Below are 19028 nucleotides of genomic sequence, written 5' to 3'. Positions count from 1 at the left end.
TTTAAATTTTAAAGTCATAATTAAATAAGTATCTTACAGGAAGCTTTGTATTCTAACATGAGCTTCAGGTTAATTCAACCAAGGATTCTTTCATGATAGCATGATAACAATTCCTTTATGGGCTCAAAGTCCTCATTTTTGTGACCTTCTGTAATTTGTTTTTATTGGTTGTTGTTATTTCACTACTCTGAAGTGAATGCTGTCCTTGTGGAAAAAATATAGCTACCTTCAGCTTTCTAATAACGTGTTTAATAATGTCAATAATTATATTCTATTATCGACAGTGGGCACAATTGCAATTAAAACTTGCCATACTTCCTTAGAAGTTATTTTGTGAGAGGTTTTCTGTCAACATTTTAATATGTGCCCACTCTTCATTTTTACTTAACATTATTTTTACAACAGTTTTACATAATAATTTTAAGCTAGGAGAGCCATAGCAGAATTAACTCTAAAAGCAGGTTGAACTTTAGAATGCAATATGATTTCTAAAGCTGAATCTCTTAGTAATCACAGCTGAATGGGTGTTCCATTTTTGATGTATCACATGGACTGAAGCTCTGAATTTCATTCATTGGTTCATTCATGCATTTGGATGTGTGTATATGTTAGCTGTGTCTTTGGGGACACAAAAAGAGCTGAAGACTAGTGAAATGTTTTTATAAACTAGAAGTATTTTGTAACCTAACTTGCTCATTTATTCATCAAAAACTTATTTAGGGGACACCTACTATGTGCCAAGTACTATCTGAGGAGCCACATGAACAAGAGGAAGTGAACAAGATAAAATCACTTCTGCTGTGGAGTGTGCATCCCAGAGGAGGGAAGCAAGACCATGAATAACTCAATAAGTAAATAAGCAAGGCAAGAAGAAAGCAAAGTATTAGAAAGAAAGCAAAATAATATTCAGAGCATGATGAAAGAAGGAGCTTCTCTAGGCAGGAGTTGTAAAGAAAGGCCCTTCTGAAGAAGAAGCATTTTTGTTGAGACTTTAGCCATGAGACGAGCTTTCCAAGCGGAGAGAATACCAAGTGCGAAAGACCTGGGGGTGGGAAAAAGCCTGGCACGTATGAGAAACAGAAAGAAGCAAGGTTGGCTTCACAGGTGTGCAACCTGGGTGGTTCCACAGGTTTCCATGATGGAAGAGCCCAGTTTAATACTCTCTTAGCATCATCATGAAATTCATTATCATTTTGTAACAAGGGATCTCCCATTATTCCTACAAATTACATAGCCAGTCCTGGAAAGAAAGTTAATAGAGTTGAAGGGTGTGTGTGTGTGTGTTGGTGGGTGGGGGTGGATGGGCATTAAAAATAAGACCAGTACGTGATAATTATGGGCATGTGTGTACTGGCACCAGTCGAGTTTTTGAAAGATTAGTTGCACTTAACAATACAGTCATTTCTGTTTGATAGGTAAAAAATAGAAACACTATTTTTCATCTGTGTTTAGCCAAATCCTCCATACAGATGATAAATTCCTTAGGAGTAATGTTGGTCTCTTCTGTGTATTGTGTACACTTCACAGCGATTAGATATTCCACAAATACTAATTGAAGCTAAAAAGGAATTTGTGTTCTCTTTTAACCTGATAGGGCTTCCTTTGAAAAAAAAAAAAAAAGGGTGGGGGGGCATTTAGTGTTCAGATTTGAATTCTTGCTTTCTTCTCGTAGTTACATTGTAGTATGAAATCTGCCTGACCATTTTAACAATTAGGTCAAATAATATAAAACTTCTGATATTCTACCATTTTTTTTTTGACCTAGAGAATGGCAATTTCCATGGTTCACAGAAGATTGAAATTGCAGGTTTATTTAAGAAAATAAAACGCAAGTCTTCCGAGCATCTTTGTAACCCCTGCTGGATTTATGTAACAGAGGGAGAAACAACGAGAACAGGGCTGTTCATTAGCACACTTTGCTGAGCAGTGCCGTCAGGCCCGCACCCATGGGCCTCCTTAGAGGGAAATCCGCGTGGCAGCAAAGCCTTTCTGCTAGTCAGCAACTCCCCCCACCCTCCAATAATGGAGACCATGGCTTGAGACCCACTTTCTACTACATTCTGCATTACAGCAAGTGATGAGTTGCCAGGAGTTACTGTGTGAGTGGTCCATGGTTCAGAGCTGCAGCAGGCTAAAGGGCTCTGGTCTACACACTGTTACTGACTGATAACCCTCCCAGTTGGCAAATCTATTTCCATTTGTTGATGGCCATGGTGACTTACCCAGTGATTACCAATGACATTATGGGATCATGCAACAGAAATTTGCCAGCAGGGGGTTACATCAGGATTTCTCTGATTAGGACAAAGGTGATTTTAGAATGCAAATGAGGCAATGAGTGACAAATTCTCAAAAAACCTTCTGCATAGAGGCGTTTGTGGTTTGCTCCTAAACTTTTCCTTTGAAAGGGTTCTTGGCTCTAAATGAGCCCTAGTGCTCTTACATTTTACACTAAAATCCATTCGTTTATGGGTCTTCCACTTGCATGTTCTTTTTCTTGTGCTTTTTGCTTTCTTCCCTTTCTCAAAATCTTCTACACTTTGAACATTTCGAACCTATCTATCTATGCATTCCTGAAGTCAGTAGTGGGATTAGGAATATGTTCTTAGTAACCTAGAGAAAATGAAAAACTCCTAAGACAGTTTTGCCTTTTACCTCAAAAACACTTCTTAAATGTATTCATGATCCCCCTTTCTGTTATCCCCAGTACTGGTCATGGCCTTCTGCCGAGGGTGACTACACAATATCTATTTATCCCCAGAACTCTTGAGTTTGATTCCCCCCCTCTAAACTCAAGCTACTCACAACCTACAAATAAAAAGTGATTAAAAAATTCCAACCATTTGGATATTGAAATCTGTATAGTTTTCCTTCTGAACTTTACACTGGTGTTAGAAATACTTCTCAAATGAATGAATGCTCTCAAGGAACTTACATAGAGATTTTTTTAAATGTTCAGAGCAGGTACTCATAATCTGATCTTGAGGGGTCAAGGAAGGCTTCCTGACATGTGAGCTGAAGTTAAACCTATTTCAGAGTCTGCACATGCCTCCTTTCTCCTTAGATCCATGCAACCCTAAATAAAAGGCTGATATACTTCAAGATTGCTTTCCACAGAGCACCATGCCCTGCCCAGCATCTACCTCTTTCTGTTTTCCTTTCCCAAAGAACTTGTTCTCTTCTCTGGTTACAAAGGGCTTGTTTAAACCTTTCATGCTACTTTATTATTAAACAAAGGTTGCATGTTCTGTGGTTGATTACAAGTTGTAAATAGCATGATAAACTGTCAAGTGCAAGGTTAACTTTCAGAGACAAAGTACACCTAAGCCAAAGGAATGACTCTCTCATAGTAGGAATTTCAGCAACTATGGCACGTGAAACAGCATGAACAATATGAAAAGGCAAAACGATAGGATACTGAAAGGGGAACTCCCCGGGTCAGTAGGTGCCCAGTATGCTACTGGAGATCAGTGGAGAAATAACTCCAGAAAGAATGAAGGGATGGAGCCAAAGCAAAAACAAAACCCAGTTGCGGATGTGACTGGTGATAGATGCAAGGTCTGATGCTGTAAAGAGCAATATTCCATAGGAACCTGGAATGTCAGGTCCATGAATCAAGGCAAATTGGAAGTGGTCAAACAGGAGATGGCAAGAGTGAACATCAACATTCTAGGAATCAGTGAACTAAAATGGACTACAATGGGTGAATTTCACTCAGATGTTATATCTACTACTGTGGGCAGGAGTCCCTTAGAAGAAATGGAGTAGCCATCATGGTCAACAAAGGTCCAAAATGCAGTACTTGGATGCAATCTCAAAAACAACAGAATGATCTCTGTTCGTTTCCAAGGCAAACCATTCAATATCACGGTAATCCAAGCCTATGCCCCAACCAGTAACACTGAAGAAGCTGAAGGTGAATGGTTCTATGAAGACATACAAGACCTTTTAGAACTAACACCGAAAAAAGATGTCCTTTTCATTATAGGGGACTGGAATGCAAAAGTAGGAAGTCAAGAAACACCTGGGGTAACAGGCAAATTTGGCCTTGGAGTACAGAATGAATCAGGGCAAAGGCTAATAGAGTCTTGCCAAAAGAATGCACTGGTGATAACAAACACCCTCCTCCAACAAGACAAGAGAAGACTCTACACATGGACATCACCAGACGGTCAACACCAAAATCAGATTGATTATATTCTTTGCAGCCAAAGTTGGAGAAGCTCTATACTGTCAGCAAAAACAAGACCGGGAGCTGACTGTGGCTCAGATCATGAACTCCTTATTGTCAAATTCAGACTGAAATTGAAGAAAGTGGGCAAAATCACTAGACCATTCAGGTATGACCTAAATCAAATCCCTTATGGTTATACAGTGGAAGTGAGAAATAGATTTAAGGGACTAGATCTGATAGACAGAGTGCCTGATGAACTATGGAATGAGGTTCGTGACATTGAACAGGAGACAGGGATCAAGACCATCCCCATGGAAAAGAAATGCAGAAAAGCAAAATGGCTGTCTGAGGAGGCCTTACAAATAGCTGTGAAAAGAACAGAAGTGAAAAGCAAAGGAGAAAAGGAAAGATATAAGCATCTGAATGCAGAGTTCTAAAGAATAATAGCAAGGAGAGATAAGAAAGTCTTCCTCAGCAATCAATGCAATGAAATAGAGGAAAACAACAGAATGGGAAAGACTGGAAATCTCTTCAAGAAAATTAGAGCTACCAAGAGAACATTTCATGCAAAGATGGGCTTGATAAAGGACAGAAATGGTATGGACCTAACAGAAGCAGGCGATATTAAGAAGAGGTGGCAAGAATACACAGAAGAACTGTACAAAAAAGAGCTTCACGACCAAGATAATCACGATGGTGTGATCACTCACCTAGAGCCAGACATCCTGAAATGTGAAGTCAAGTGGGTCTTAGAAAGCATCACTGTGAACAAAGCTAGTGAAAGTGATGGAATTCCAGTTGAGCTGTTTCAAATCCTGAAAGATGATGCTGTGAAAGGGCTGCACTCAATATGCCAGCACATTTGGAAAACTCAGCAGTGGCCACAGGACTGGAAAAGGTCAGTTTTCATTCCAATCCCAAAGAAAGGCAATGCCAAAGAATGCTCAAACTACCACACAATTGCACTCATCTCACACACTAGTAAAGTAATGCTCAAAATTCTCCAAGCCAGGCTTCAGCAATATGTGAACCGTGAACTTCCAGATGTTCAAGCTGGTTTTAGAAAAGGCAAAGGAACCGGAGATCAAATTGCCAACATCTGCTGGATCATCGAAAAAGCAAGATAGTTCCAGAAAAACATCTACTTCTGCTTTATTGACTATGCCAAAGCCTTTGACTGAATGGATCACAATAAACTGTGGAAAATTCTGAAAGAGATGGGAATACCAGACCACCTGACCTGCCTCTTGAGAAACCTTTATGCAGATCAGGAAGTAACAGTGAGAACTGGACATGGAACAACAGACTGGTTCCAAATAGGAAAAGGAGTATGTCAGTCTATACATTGTCACCCTGCTTATTTAACTTCTATGCAGAGTACATCATGAGAAATGCTGGGCTGGAAGAAGCACAAGCTGGAAGCAAGATTGCCTGGAGAAGTATCAATAACCTCAGATATGCAGATGACACCACCCTTATGGCAGAAAGTGAAGAGGAACTAAAAAGCGCCTTGATGAAAGTGAAAGTGGAGAATGAAAAAGTTGGCTTAAAGCTCAACATTCAGAAAACTAAGATCATGGCATCTTGTCCCATCACCTCATGGCAAATAAATGGGGAAATAGTGGAAACAGTGTTAGACTTTATTTTGGGGGACTCCAAAATCACTGCCGATGGTGATTGCAGCCATGAAATTAAAAGACACTTACTCCTTGGAAGGAAAGTTATGACCAACCTAGATAGTATATTGAAAAGCAGAGGTATTAGTTTGCCAACAAAGGTCTGTTTAGTCAAGGTTATCACTTTTCCAGTGGTCATGTATGGATGTGAGAGTTGGACTGTGAAAAAATCTGAGCGCCAAAGAATTGATGCTTTTGAAGTGTGGTGTTGGAGAAGACTCTTCAGAGTCCCTTGGACTTCAAGGAGATCCAACCAGTCCATCTTAAAGGAGATCAGTCCTGGATGTTCATTGGAAGGACTGATTCTGAAGCTGAAACTCCAATATTTTGGCCACCTGATGTGAATAGTTGACTCATTAGAAAAGACTCTGATGCTGGGAGGGATTGGGGCCAGGAGGAGGAGGGGCCGACAGAGGATGAGATGGTTGGATGGCATCACTGACTCGATGAACATGAGTTAGAATGAACTCCAGGAGTTGGTGCTGGACAGGGAGGCCTGGCATGCTGTGATTCATGGGGTCACAAAGAGTTGGACACAAGTGAGCAACTGAACTGAACTGAACTGATGGCAGGTGAATGGGAAGTTTGGGGGATTTTTTGAGTCAGAGCTGCTCAGGAGCTTCCCCTTATTCCACTAGTTAGGAAACTGCACACATTTGCTACCATTTTGTACATTGAGAACCAATCTTATTTATTCAGTTATGAAATAACTGTAAAGATAGGGAAAATGAATAGATGAAAGAAATAAAGAAATATATGAGCGGTGACATGTGAATGAGAGAAAATGATCAAATTCCTTCTACCTTCCTTCCAAACTATTTCTGCCACTTGTTAAAACACGTGACATTGTTATTCTACAGCCAGCCTCGCACAGTTTAGACAGCATGACATCATGTCTAGGGAGCGTGGGCTGTGGTGTTAGAGAGTTTTGGGTCTTAATCTTGGTTTTTGCTATTTGCTCACTGTGTGACCATGGACAAGTCACTTAACCTCTCTGCACTTCAGTTTTTACGCAGGTATAAAAGTATTAATACCTAATGTACAGAACAAGAATGGAGATTGTATGAGACCACTAATATCTGTTCTATGTATGTGTTATAATGGGGTGATCATCAGAATAACAAACTTCTACTAGAATAGTCTGTGGACAAAGAGGACAACTGGTGTGAAAATAATTTCATAATTATGGGACAGTTTCATCTTTAAGAGAATTTTTACGGAGGTTTACTTGCAGACTTACTATATGCATCCCACCTGCCCTAACCCTCCTTCCCTAAACCCAATTCAGATGTGGCAAATTAGACAGCCCAGGGAAAAGGGTAGAGAAGAGACTTGGTTTGCTATAATAAGCTTATCAGTGCTAATACCTTGTGACAAAAGATGTCTTTTTAACTTCTTTCACAACATGGGGTGGAACTATCGCTCTGGGAATCCCACTTCTAAGGCTATGTAGAGAAGCTCTTGTTCACTTTGCCACTGAAGAAAATATTTTGCTATATCTTTTCCTTCCAGAAGGAGAAAGGGTATCTTATGATAACTTCATAATAACAGATTTTATTATATTCCATCAAAACAATAAAATGCTCCTGAAATTTTTTCCCAGGATCTGTGTGTGTATGTATGTGTGTGTGTATGTATGTGTGTGTATGTATGTGTGTGTGTGTATATATATATATATATATGAGAAAATCTCATTGTTGAGCTGAAATACAATTAGTATAGCATTATTTACTCAGTTTCTCTAAAGGTTTGGTTTCCCAAACAGAACACTGATTTTCAGTCTGTGTTGTCCAGAGTTGAAGTCACATGTAAACCTTTTTAATGGACTGGTTAACTTGAAAAGTTCCTGAGTCAGAACTGCTCAACAGCCTTTTAATAAGAGTTTAAAGTAGAAGGAGAAAATATTCCCTGCCTTCCCTTCTCCTTAAAGCCAATGGTAAGAATTATGACTTCTCAAGCCCTCTTCTAGTCTCAAAGATGAACCCATGAGGGTAGAAACTGTGTTCACCACATATGATAGGTTGTTATTTCAGTCATAGATGAGTCATAAGAAGTTTTGAATTTCCTCTGCTTGGTATTTGGCCCACAGAGATTGTTTAACACTTGCATGCTGACTCTGACTCGGAAGGTTAGACTTTCTAGGGAAGAAGCCGGAGAAAGCAATGGCAACCCACTCCAGTACTCTTGCCGGGAAAATCCCATGTATGGAGGAGCCTGGTAGGCTGCAGTCCATGGGGTCGTGAAGAGTCAGACACGACTGAGCGACTTCACTTTCACTTTTCACTTTCATGCATTGGAGAAGGAAATAGCAACCCGCTCCAGTGTTCTTGCCTGGAGAATCCCAGGGATGGGGGAGCCTGATGGGCTGCTGTCTATGGGATCTCACAGAGTCAGACACGACTAAAGTGACTTAGCAGCAGCAGCAGGGAAGAAGCAACAGTTAGAACTGGACATGGAACAACAGACTGGTTCCAGATTGGGAAAGGAGTACGTCAAGGCTCCTTATTTAACTTATATGCAGAGTTCATCATGAGAACCGCTGGGCTGGGTGAAGGACAAGCTGGAATCAAGATTGCCGGGAGAAATATCAATAACCTCAGATACGCAGATGACACCACCCTTATGGCAGAAAGAGAAGACAAACTGAAGAGCCTCTTGATGAAAGTGAAAGAGGAGAGTGAAAAAGTTGGCTTAAAGCTCAACATTCAGAAAACGAAGATCATGGCATCTGGTCCCACCACTTCATGTCAAATAGATGGGGAAACAGTGGAAACAGTGGCTAACTTTATTTTTCTGGGCTCCAAAATAACCGCAGATGGTGATTGCAGCCATGAAATAAAAAGATGCTTGCTCCTTGGAAGGAAACTTATGACCAACCTAGACAGCATATTAAAAAGCAGAGACATTACTTTGCAAACAAAGGTCCATATAGACAAAGCTTTGGTTTTTCCAGTAGTCATGTATGGATGTGAGAGTTGGACTACAAAGAAAGCTGAACACCGAAGAATTGATGCCTTTGAACTGCGGTGTTGGAGTAGACTCTTGACAGTCCCGTGGACTGCAAGTAGATCCAATCAGTCCATCCTAATGGAAATCAGTCCTGAATATTCATTGGAAGGACTGATGCTGAAGCTGAAACTACAATACTTTGGCCATCTGATGCTAAGAACTGACTCATTTGAAAAGACCCTGATGCTGGGAAAGATTGAAGGAGGGAGGAAAAGGGGATGACAGAGGATGAGATGGTTGGATGTCATCACCAACTCAATGGACATGAGTTTGAGTAAACTTCGGGAGTTGGTGATGGACAGGGAAGCTTCGGGTGCTACAGTCCATGGGGTCACAAAGAGTCAGACACAAGCAACTGAACTGAACTGAACTGAGGGAAGATGAAAATAGCTAGAAACAATAAACAGCCTAGGGTGAGCAATTTAGACTGTCCTCAAAAGAAAGAAGGAAAAAAGGAGGTACAAGTTTGCTTCCCATTTAAATGTAGGAATTCAATATTTATTGTAATTCCTCCTACTCAGAAACTCTGCTTAAAGCAGGTCTTCAATTTTAAACTGCTCATTTCTCAACCAAAGTCTGAGTACACCCAACCAGAACAAGTGTTTGCTGAGGGATTCATTAAAATTTGAAGGTAATTTCAGTTATGAGACTCATTTTGGCTTGATAATTGTGACTTCTCTAGAGGAAACTTTCATTAGATATCCTGTAAAACACTGCCTCGCTATCTTGGAATGCATTTCCAGAATTCAAAAACTGGAAGTTAAGTCATGCGCGTAGTAGCTCCACACCTCTGCATTTTGTCCTTAACCAAGGGAATTTTAGTCATTAGCCTTCAATTTCCTTAAATGTGATGGAAAAAAGGAACCAATGTTTCATTGGAAAGATAAGTTCCAATGTTAATCAGCTCTGAACAGCTAGTAAGTTTTGGCTTCTGTGGGTTTCATGACAAAGCACTTAGTTTAGTTTGTAAATACTAAGTTTAGTATGTATACCACTCATAGAGAATTAATCGTTTAATGAGTGTTGTATTTAATATGGGGCTTCCCTGGTGGCTCAGATGGTAAAAAATCTGCCTGCAATGCAGGAGACTCAGGTTCAATCCCTGGGTTGGGAAGATCCCTTGGAGAAGAAATTAGCTACCCACTCCAGTATTAAGTACCCAACATAAACCTCATCTATAGTGTACTCATCGTTATGAAAATGTGTATATAAAGTAAGGATAGGCCTTTTTGTCCGACATCTTAGCGAGGCGGCAGTGGTTGCAGCTGCTCTCCGGGCTTCGCTATGCCGCCCAAGGACGACAAGAAGAAGAAAGATGCCGGAAAGTTGGCCAAGAAAGACAAAGATCCAGTGAACAAATCTAGGGGCAAGGCCAAAAAGAAGAAGTGGTCCAAAGGCAAAGTTCGGGACAAGCTCAATAACCTAGTCTTGTTTGACAAAGCAACATATGACAAACTCTGTAAAGAAGTTTCCAACTATAAGCTTATAACTCCAGCTGTGGTCTCTGAGAGACTGAAGATTTGTGGTTCCCTGGCCAGAGCAGCCCTTCAGGAACTCCTTAGTAAAGGACTTATTAAACTGGTTTCGAAGCACAGAGCTCAAGTGATTTACACCAGAAACACCAAGGGTGGAGATGCCCCAGCTGCTGGTGAAGATGCATGAACAGGTCCAACCAGCTGTACATTTTGAAAAATAAAACTTTATTAAATCAAAAAAAAAAAAGTAAGGATAGACTGTAGGTATGATAAATGTGGGATGAAGTATCTAAAGTTTACTCCCTGATATGTGTCAGGCATTTGCTTATTTATTTCCTATATTCTTCATACCTTTTCTGTGAGCTAGATGTTAGTATTTTTATAGTGAACAAAACTGAGACTCAGAAAAATGACTTGCTCAAGGTCATACAGTTAGAAAGTGGTGAAACCAGGACTTGAATCCAAAACGCTAATACATTAAAGCCCACGTGTCTTCCAATTAACAGAGTGCTGCCTTAATCAGGTAAGGCTGGGTGTAGAATAAAAAATGTATGGTTTATAAGAAACTATAGTTTCAAAAGAAGGAAAATTCTTCCTGGTGTGTAAAAACAGACTTGGCCAATAGCAGGACAGCTGGAGGACAGCTGGCATGCTGACCGTAACAGGCCAGGGAGATTGTCCAGAGGACGGGTGGATTATCCAAAACGAGAAAGAGTTAGGAAACAGAAAGGATGGTGAAGTATATCTGGAGAGGCAAGTAAACATGGTAAATGCTACAAGACAATTTGTCATCAACAGTTACACTGCGTGGTAAAATCTCTAAATGCTTCAAGCATTTGGATGATCGATCTTTGAGGGCAGATTTGTCAGAAAATCTGTGGCAGAGGCAAGCTTCTTAACGGGAGAAAGATGGATGCAGACAGGGAGGTTACTAGACGTGAGGCAGGGAAGGATGTGGTCAACATGAGAGAAGATAAAAGGCCAGAAAGAGTGTGTGGCCTCTTGGAGAGCTCATGGACCCAGGAGGACGGTAACTGACGTGTTAGAAGATAATGCACTTGAGGGATAAAATAAGGCAAACTGTTTCAGGAGAAGGGAGGTGATTAGGAAGCAGTCTGCAAGCTGGAGAGAGAACTTGATGTCCCAATAGCTGGAGAATGTGAATCATCCTCTGTTTGGGGAGTTTTTAGTCAGTCTAAGAGACACAAGATAGACTAGGATTGGATGAAGTGTTATTCAGGAAGACCTTTTAGAAGGATGTGACTAATTCCGGGCATTCATCCAAATGCCTTCATTTGGATGATCCTTGCTCACCACCTAGAACTAGGTCACGGAGCATTTTGAAACCCCTCTTGGTTATCGACAAGCTACATTGATGGAATTCTTGCTATGGGCCAGACACTGCTCAGCATTTTACTTTCAACTAACCTTTTTATTTTGTATTGGGGTATGGACGACCTTTGCCAACAAAGGTCCGTCTAGTCAAAGCTATGGTTTTCCAGTAGTCGTGTATGGATGTGAGATTTGGACCATAAAGAAAGCTGAGCACCAAAGAATCGATCCTTTCAAACTGTGGTGTTGGAGAAGACTCTTGAGAGTCCCTTGGACAGCAAGGAGATCCAACCAGTCCATCCTAAAGGAAATCAGTCCTGAATATTCATTGGAAGGACTGATGCTGAAGCTGAAACTCCAATACTTTGGCCTCCTGATGCGAAGAACTGATTCATGGGAAAAGACCCTTATGCTGGGAATGATTGAAGGTGGGAGGAGAAGGGGATGACAGAGGATGAGATGGTTGGATGGCATCACTGACTCAATGGACATGAGTTTGAGTAGGCTCTGGGAGTTGATGAACACGGAGTTCTGGCGTGCTGCAGTCCATGGGGTTGCAAAGTGTCGGACACGACTGAGCAACTGAACTGAACTGATAGCCGATTAACAATGTTATGGTAGTTTCAGGAGAACAGTGAAGGAACTCATCCATACTTATACACATATCCTGGGATGGGGGAGTGGGCAGGGAGGAGACTTTCCCAGGCAATTTCAGCTAATCTTAACGGCTGTTTCTATTAGATATAGAAGCTTTTAGCTTCCTGACTCCTTTCCTCTCCCCCTAAAAACGAGCTAGTAAATGGTAAGCACCAAGCAGCCTGAAGACAGGCCGTCTAGCTGCATTGTGTTCAGCCCAGAATGCGATCCTCTGGCCCACCACCTGGGATAAGTGGGTAAATGTAGTTTTAAGCTCCTCAGAAACACCAAGAGCAATCAAAAGTGTTATCTCTCAACATACAAATGTTACAACAGGCATTTATAAGCCCCTGCTGCATACAATAATACAATAACATCTCGAATGTTCACAGGCATTGTTCTAAGCACTCTTATGCATTATCTCATTTAACCTCACACTTTATGGAGTAATAATATCCCCAGTTTTAGAGGAGACACTGAGTTGGATCTATAACTCGCCCACAGTCACACAGTTAGAGACCAAGACAGGAATTATCCCATGTTGTGATAGGGAAATAATAAAATGCTCAAGAGACTTGAAGTAAGAAATAACATATGGGCGAAGCAATAAGATAAAAGTATAGAGGCTACATTGAAGTGAGGTTTTGTTTTTTTTTTTTCTTTTGGACTGAGATTCAAATATTTATAGGTAGGTTTTTTTTTTTTAATAGGACTGAGATTTATTGGTAGGTTGGCAAAAGAGGGCATTTCAGAGTGGAAGGGGTATTGGAAAGAAAAGCAGAGAGGAGACCACTCATGTTAGGCACTCAGAGAATTGCTGAATAAATGACTTGGTGCATGCATGAGTGTATGAATGACATGGCAGGGACTGCGAAAGCATGATGAAGTCGTAACTGAAAGGATAACAGAAGAGACACGGGAAGGCTGGGCTCTTCAGGACTTAACCGCTAACTGGGATTTCGGTAAAAGCGAACCATTGAGAGAGAGTGTTTAAGCTCGGGCAAGTTGGGTCTGAAATGGCAGGCTTATATTTTGGAAAGTTTCTCATAGAACTGGGAAATGGCATCTGGAAGTTGGAAATTAAGTCATGATACACACCTGTCAATTAACTTAGTTGCTAGTGTTGCAAGGAATTGTCAAAAAATAAAAGCTCAAACTTTGAAAATACTTTAGGTTATGCAAAATTGTACAGCACTCCTTTCCATATAAAACATTTATTTATTGAAAAGGAGAAGAAGGTCATGAGAGACAACATAAAATAAATTGAGTGGTAACAAAAATACTGCCTCCTTTCAAGAGAAGGTTTGGTGTTTGCACATTTTAAATAGCTGTCTTCCATGAGGTCGTTTTGAGATTATATACCAAACAAAAGAGATTTAGCAAAGATGAGTTGTGACCAAGCCAATTAGTGCATTTCCTTTTAAAGTTGAAGTCCTAGGAAACTGATTTACATTGAGGAGAAATTTGAGGCAATGTTCTGGGAATATGAGACTGAAATTTCCAGTCTGTCAAAGTCTTTAAGAGATTTGTGGAAGTTGCACCTGAAATTTAATTATTAGTGTGACCTCTTCCAAACCGCCCACCCCAAAAAAGGAAGTTTTTCTTTCTTTTGTTTTGGTTTTCAAATGCTTAAAATTCTTTACATGATCTACTGGTAAAAGAACAAAAAGATGATGATTCATTCAAAAGTAATCTGTTCATTCCTCGTGAAGCAGACAGAACCATTTTCTAATAGGGAGCACTCCTTAAGTAACACGTCATCCTTCAGTCTAGGTAAGAACCAATGGTTAGGATACAAAGGCAAATGAGAACAAGAGGGAACTTCTGGCAGTTGCTGATACAGACTGGGGAGCTTTGATTCTGTCATGATGTGAAGGCTTCAGAATGTTAATGGTGACTATGTAAAACAGTCCAGTATGGAAGCATCTGAGATAAAATTCTTGTAAATTTTTGGCCAGGAACCCAAAACTTGCTTCAGTCTGTGGCTGCAATTTTTGTGCCAAATAAGAAGGCACTTTGCTGGCTCTTTCTTTAGGGAAGGGCCAAATGAGATAGATGGGAAATATGTACTTTGAACAGCTAGGCAGAGTCTCGGGAAGTCTGCCAAACAAGAATTCCAAATAAAATGTTTGGGAAAGAAAACAGGGATGGACTTTGCAGATGCTGGATGTGTTCCACCAGCCATCTGTGCAAAGAGTTACTGGGTATCACATCAGCTGAGAGCTATGAAGTGGTACAGAACTATCAGCAATCACTTCATTGTTAAATGGGTCCATTCGTTTACCAGGCAGCCCTCTCTTTAGCAAGATAAAGTACCTGAATGTGTCTGCATTTCCTGTGAAGAACAATAACAATCACCAAAATTATTCAAACATAAAGGGGTTTTAGAAACTGAACTACTACCCCAATGCTAATGCATCAGCAGGCAAAGAAGGCAGATTAATTTACTTACGGTGAGCTAAGTGCATTCTTGGCTCACAAAGGGGAGTCATTTGCTCACTTAAGCCAGAGATCCCATTTTTGACGGCAAATGTCAGTGCCTGGATTTCCCTTTGACAGTCTGGCAACCCCGCACCCCTGTTATAGTATCCATTTATTTGTCTTATTTTCAGCCAGATTAATCCATTCTGTTTTGACAAGAAGACTGATGGGTAATTGATAACTGTGATAGACACAAACAGAAGAGTTGGATGCTGAATAATTCAGCACTTTTCAGTATCAATAAGAGAACAGGTTGAAGAATTTGTGTCTCTATTTACACTTAAACTAAACTAAGTCAGCCCAGACATTTATGCTGCCAGTCTATCAGAAAACCAAACAGTGTACATTCCGTTTCCACCCGACAAAATGTTTTATAAGCTTGTAACAATATGTGTGAAGCTGCCAGAATAATAAATAGGTACAGCAGCCCGTGCATGCTAATGTTATGTTGTAAGCAGTTTTGTTGACAAGTGCTAATACTTCTTTCATACTATCATCAAAAGCAGCTAATATAACAGCCATTATTTGCTGGCTTTCCAAGCAAGACATGATGGATTGTGACCTTAATATGGGTTAGCCGAGTTTTGAAAGTTAAACAACTTGCAATAAATCATAGAATTATTACAATGCAGTTTAATTGGTTAAGGACTGTTTATTTCCTAAACAGGGTGAAAAATTTCTGTTTCGGCACTTTTAATTTGCAAAGTGCATTTTCATTATGAATGGCAGTTTAATATTCTGCTCTTTTGTCATGCAAAATATGCAACACACAGGCAATCTATTAATTGGACAAAAATGCACTGCAAGCGCAAATTATCCTTTATATCATCACTTGTGAGTTTTTACATCTATTAAATGTGTTAAATGGAACATAGTTAAAGACTGTACAACCTGCGGGCTACTTCTAAAATTTAAGTCAAGCTTCAAGATGATTTTAATGACCTTTATTTTTGGCAAAATGAAGTAATTAAGTAATTGTAAATATAGAGAGCAATTTAAAGAGTCACTGCTTCCTTAAGGTGTAGGTGCATATGGTTTTGGATTCAGTCGTCTCAGGAAATAGGCAATACTTCTGGTTCATACTGATATGTCCTGAGACGTGGAATCCAACCTCATGCCATGTACTTCGTTTTTTGCTACAGTATAATTTCTAGAGCAGAAATTTCCGTTGGCAAGTGTGTAGAAAAAGGTAAGGCAGCAGCAAATGGATACCGCAGCCTAGCTCAGCATCACTGAAGAGCCACCTCCATATGCTTTGGTTCAGTGATGTGCCTTTGCACAGGGCTATTTAGAGCACAGAAGCAGTAACAAAATACTCTGTACTAGGAATGCTGATAAGACATATGCTCAATTTTAAGGATGCCAGATCTCTCAATGTGTTCCGATAAGACCGCCTTGAAATGCATGCATCTCCTTCATTGCCACACAACTGAGCGCTTTCCCACATTTCTTGACACCTGGGCAGACCTTTTAAAAACTTAAAGCTTCCACTGACTTCACACGTGATCCACAGGTTGGCCCAGTCGAAGCTGGGATACTTGTCATCTCCTTCAAAGATATCCATTGTCAGCAGTACACACTGAAAGTTCAAGGTATACCTCACGTAGGCATTCCATTCATTTCCCCTAGAAATAAAAAGGTTTTAATGTGAGAACGGACATTTCCTTGTTTTAAAAGAGCTAAAGAAGAAGTTTTTCCCCTTGAAGTCATTCACAAAAGAAATACATTAAAATAAACTGTCTAGAACTTAACGGTGAAAACTAAAAGTTTGCAAATTGAGATATGTTACACAGTAGCACAGGAGTGCTTCAGGATTTTAGACATTTTATTCTTAAAAAAAGACAAATACAGTTCTAGAATTTTAATCTTACCACATTAATGTTGATAATTTCTCCCCCTACTTATATGCCATGCTTACCTACACTATGTAGTTTCTCTGCCTCAGAAAAAAAAGAAATGATGGAGCTGTGAGAGGGAGAGAGAGAGTCAGGAAGAGATTGTTACTATATCCAGTTGTTTATACTTTTTGCTATCACTAATAATGAAGTGGTAAGGTTAGCATATACTGCCCAATAAGTATAATTATTTTTATTATCACTAAGTATCACAAAACACTCAATTTTAACAATGATTTAATGTCTGAACTCTATTTTATGAATTGTATAGATAAGAAAAATTTATCAGAGACATAGCCATTATTTAGTAAATATCAGCAAATATAACCAAAATTCTAATTTATAAAGTCAATTAAGAAGCTGGGACACTTTTCAAAGCCATAAATTAATAGATGAAATCTGTGTTCTATGTAAGAATTAGAAGATTTCCTGAAAGCTCAGGTACAATGACCATAAACTTGATAATTTTTAATATAATTTTAGTTATCACTTGCAACTAATTTTTCACCATACTTTACTATGAAAAATCACAAATGTACAGAAAAGTTGAAGCAATTTCACAATGAATAAACATATACTCATCACTTTGATTCTGCCATTTTCTATACTTGCCTTTGAACGTATCTATCCATTCATCTTTCCACCCATCCATCAATCTATCTTATTTTTTGATCTGTTTCAAAATAAGTTGCAGCCATCAGTATACTTCTTCCTAAATACTACAGTGTGTGTATCATTAGAGTGCAAATGTTGTTTACCGTTCTTTTTTTCCTTTGACGATAAATTTGCACACAATGACATGTTCAAATCTAAAGTGTAGCATTTCATGATTTTCAACAAACTTTCGGTGAGCTCCAGTCATGTTGATGAGATTTACTAAATGTTGACATGCAATGAGGTTCAGTGAATAGACAAGACTCAACAGCCCTGTTTTCAGGCTGCTCACCTGAGCTAATCTCCAAGGGCCACCTCTTCCTCGGGACATCCCTCTCTGCACGTCTCAAGTTTATGGTGTTTTGCCAGGACGGGTAGTTCATATAATAGGGCTCCATCAACAATTACTATACTATCTGTTCTGTACCTATCAGGTACAAAGCATTTGGCTAAATGCCCTGGAGAGCAGGGAGTCCTAAGACACAGAGGCCAAGATATGGATTCCCTCAAAGAGATTTGGTAAAATTGTGTGCTGTACACCTACGGTGGAATAATACAAGATTCAATTCAGTTCAGTTCCTCAGTCATGTCCACTCTTTGCAACCCCGTGGACCGCAGCACGCCAAGACTCCCTGTCCATCACCAGCTCTCAGAGTTAACCCAAACTGATGCCCATTGAGTCTGCGATGCCATCCAACCCTCTCATCCTCTGTCGTCCCATTCTCCTCCCGCCTTCAATCTTTCCCAGCATCAGAGTCTTTTCCAATGAGTCAGCTCTTCGCATCAGGGGGGCCAAAGTATTGGAGTTTCAGCTTCAGCATCAGTCCTTCCAATGAATATTCAGAACTGATTTCCTTTAGAATGGACTGGTTGGATTTCCTTGCAGTCCAAGCGACTCTCAAGAATCTTCTCCAACACCACAGTTCAAAAGCATCAATTCTTCAGTGCTCAGCTTTCTTTAATACTAGATTACATCTACTTAAAAGCCAAGAGGGTAAGAGAGGAAGTTTCAGAAATTTACAGGAAGGAGGTAAGAATGTCCTGGAGTGTCCAAGGGAGGCTCTCCTGACCTCATCTCCACAACATCCAACCCATCAGCCACGAGAGTGACTATTTAAAAAGCAGATCAGATACCATCACTCTCCTTTCTCAGTCCCTTTATGACTTTCCAGCACACTTAGGGAAACTATAAACTCCTGCAAGGCCCCATGTGATCTGGCTTCCCTCCTACCTCTAACCCCACCTCTTCTCACTCCCACCTCCTCCTTGCCAGCCTTCTCCTCCTCACAGATGGCAAGCCCACACCCCCACTACGGCCTTTTCACTTGCTCCCCTCCTCCTGCTCTTCACACTGCGGATCCCTTATCATCCAGGCCTCAGGCCTGGTGTCCCCACTGAAAGGCCTTCTCTGCCAAAAGCAAACTACCCATACTCCTGCCACCACCCTGCCCCAAATCAAAAAATCGCTGAAGAGTAGGAGTGGACTTTGCCTGGCTTGCTGTACTATCACAGGAAATGAGTTTAGAAAGTTTGTGGGGAAGATTATTAGAGCAACCTCTGAATGAAATTAGCAATCAGCTAGGAAACAGGAGTCAAAAGATGAAAAGGAAGAAGAGATTGGGACTCAGTGGACATAAAGATGTGGCTGGAAAGGCAATACTCTAAGAGAACTCCTAGAGATTCAAGCTTAGAAACT

At 40.2% G+C, this 19028-nt stretch overlaps 1 protein-coding gene and 1 pseudogene across 2 annotated transcripts in view; both read left to right on the top strand.

Moving 5' to 3' along the window:
• The window catches only part of KIAA0825 (KIAA0825 ortholog), a 429746-nt gene that overhangs the window by 326361 nt on the left and 84357 nt on the right, over positions 1-19028 (top strand). The window lies entirely within an intron of this gene.
• On the top strand, positions 7283-10581 carry LOC138440524 (small ribosomal subunit protein eS25 pseudogene; annotated as a pseudogene).

The sequence above is a fragment of the Ovis canadensis genome, chromosome 5 (genome assembly GCF_042477335.2).
Source record: "Ovis canadensis isolate MfBH-ARS-UI-01 breed Bighorn chromosome 5, ARS-UI_OviCan_v2, whole genome shotgun sequence".
Taxonomy (NCBI): Eukaryota; Metazoa; Chordata; class Mammalia; order Artiodactyla; family Bovidae; genus Ovis; species Ovis canadensis.
Note: the sequence above shows the minus strand (reverse complement) of the source record. Positions and strands in the feature narration are given on the sequence as shown.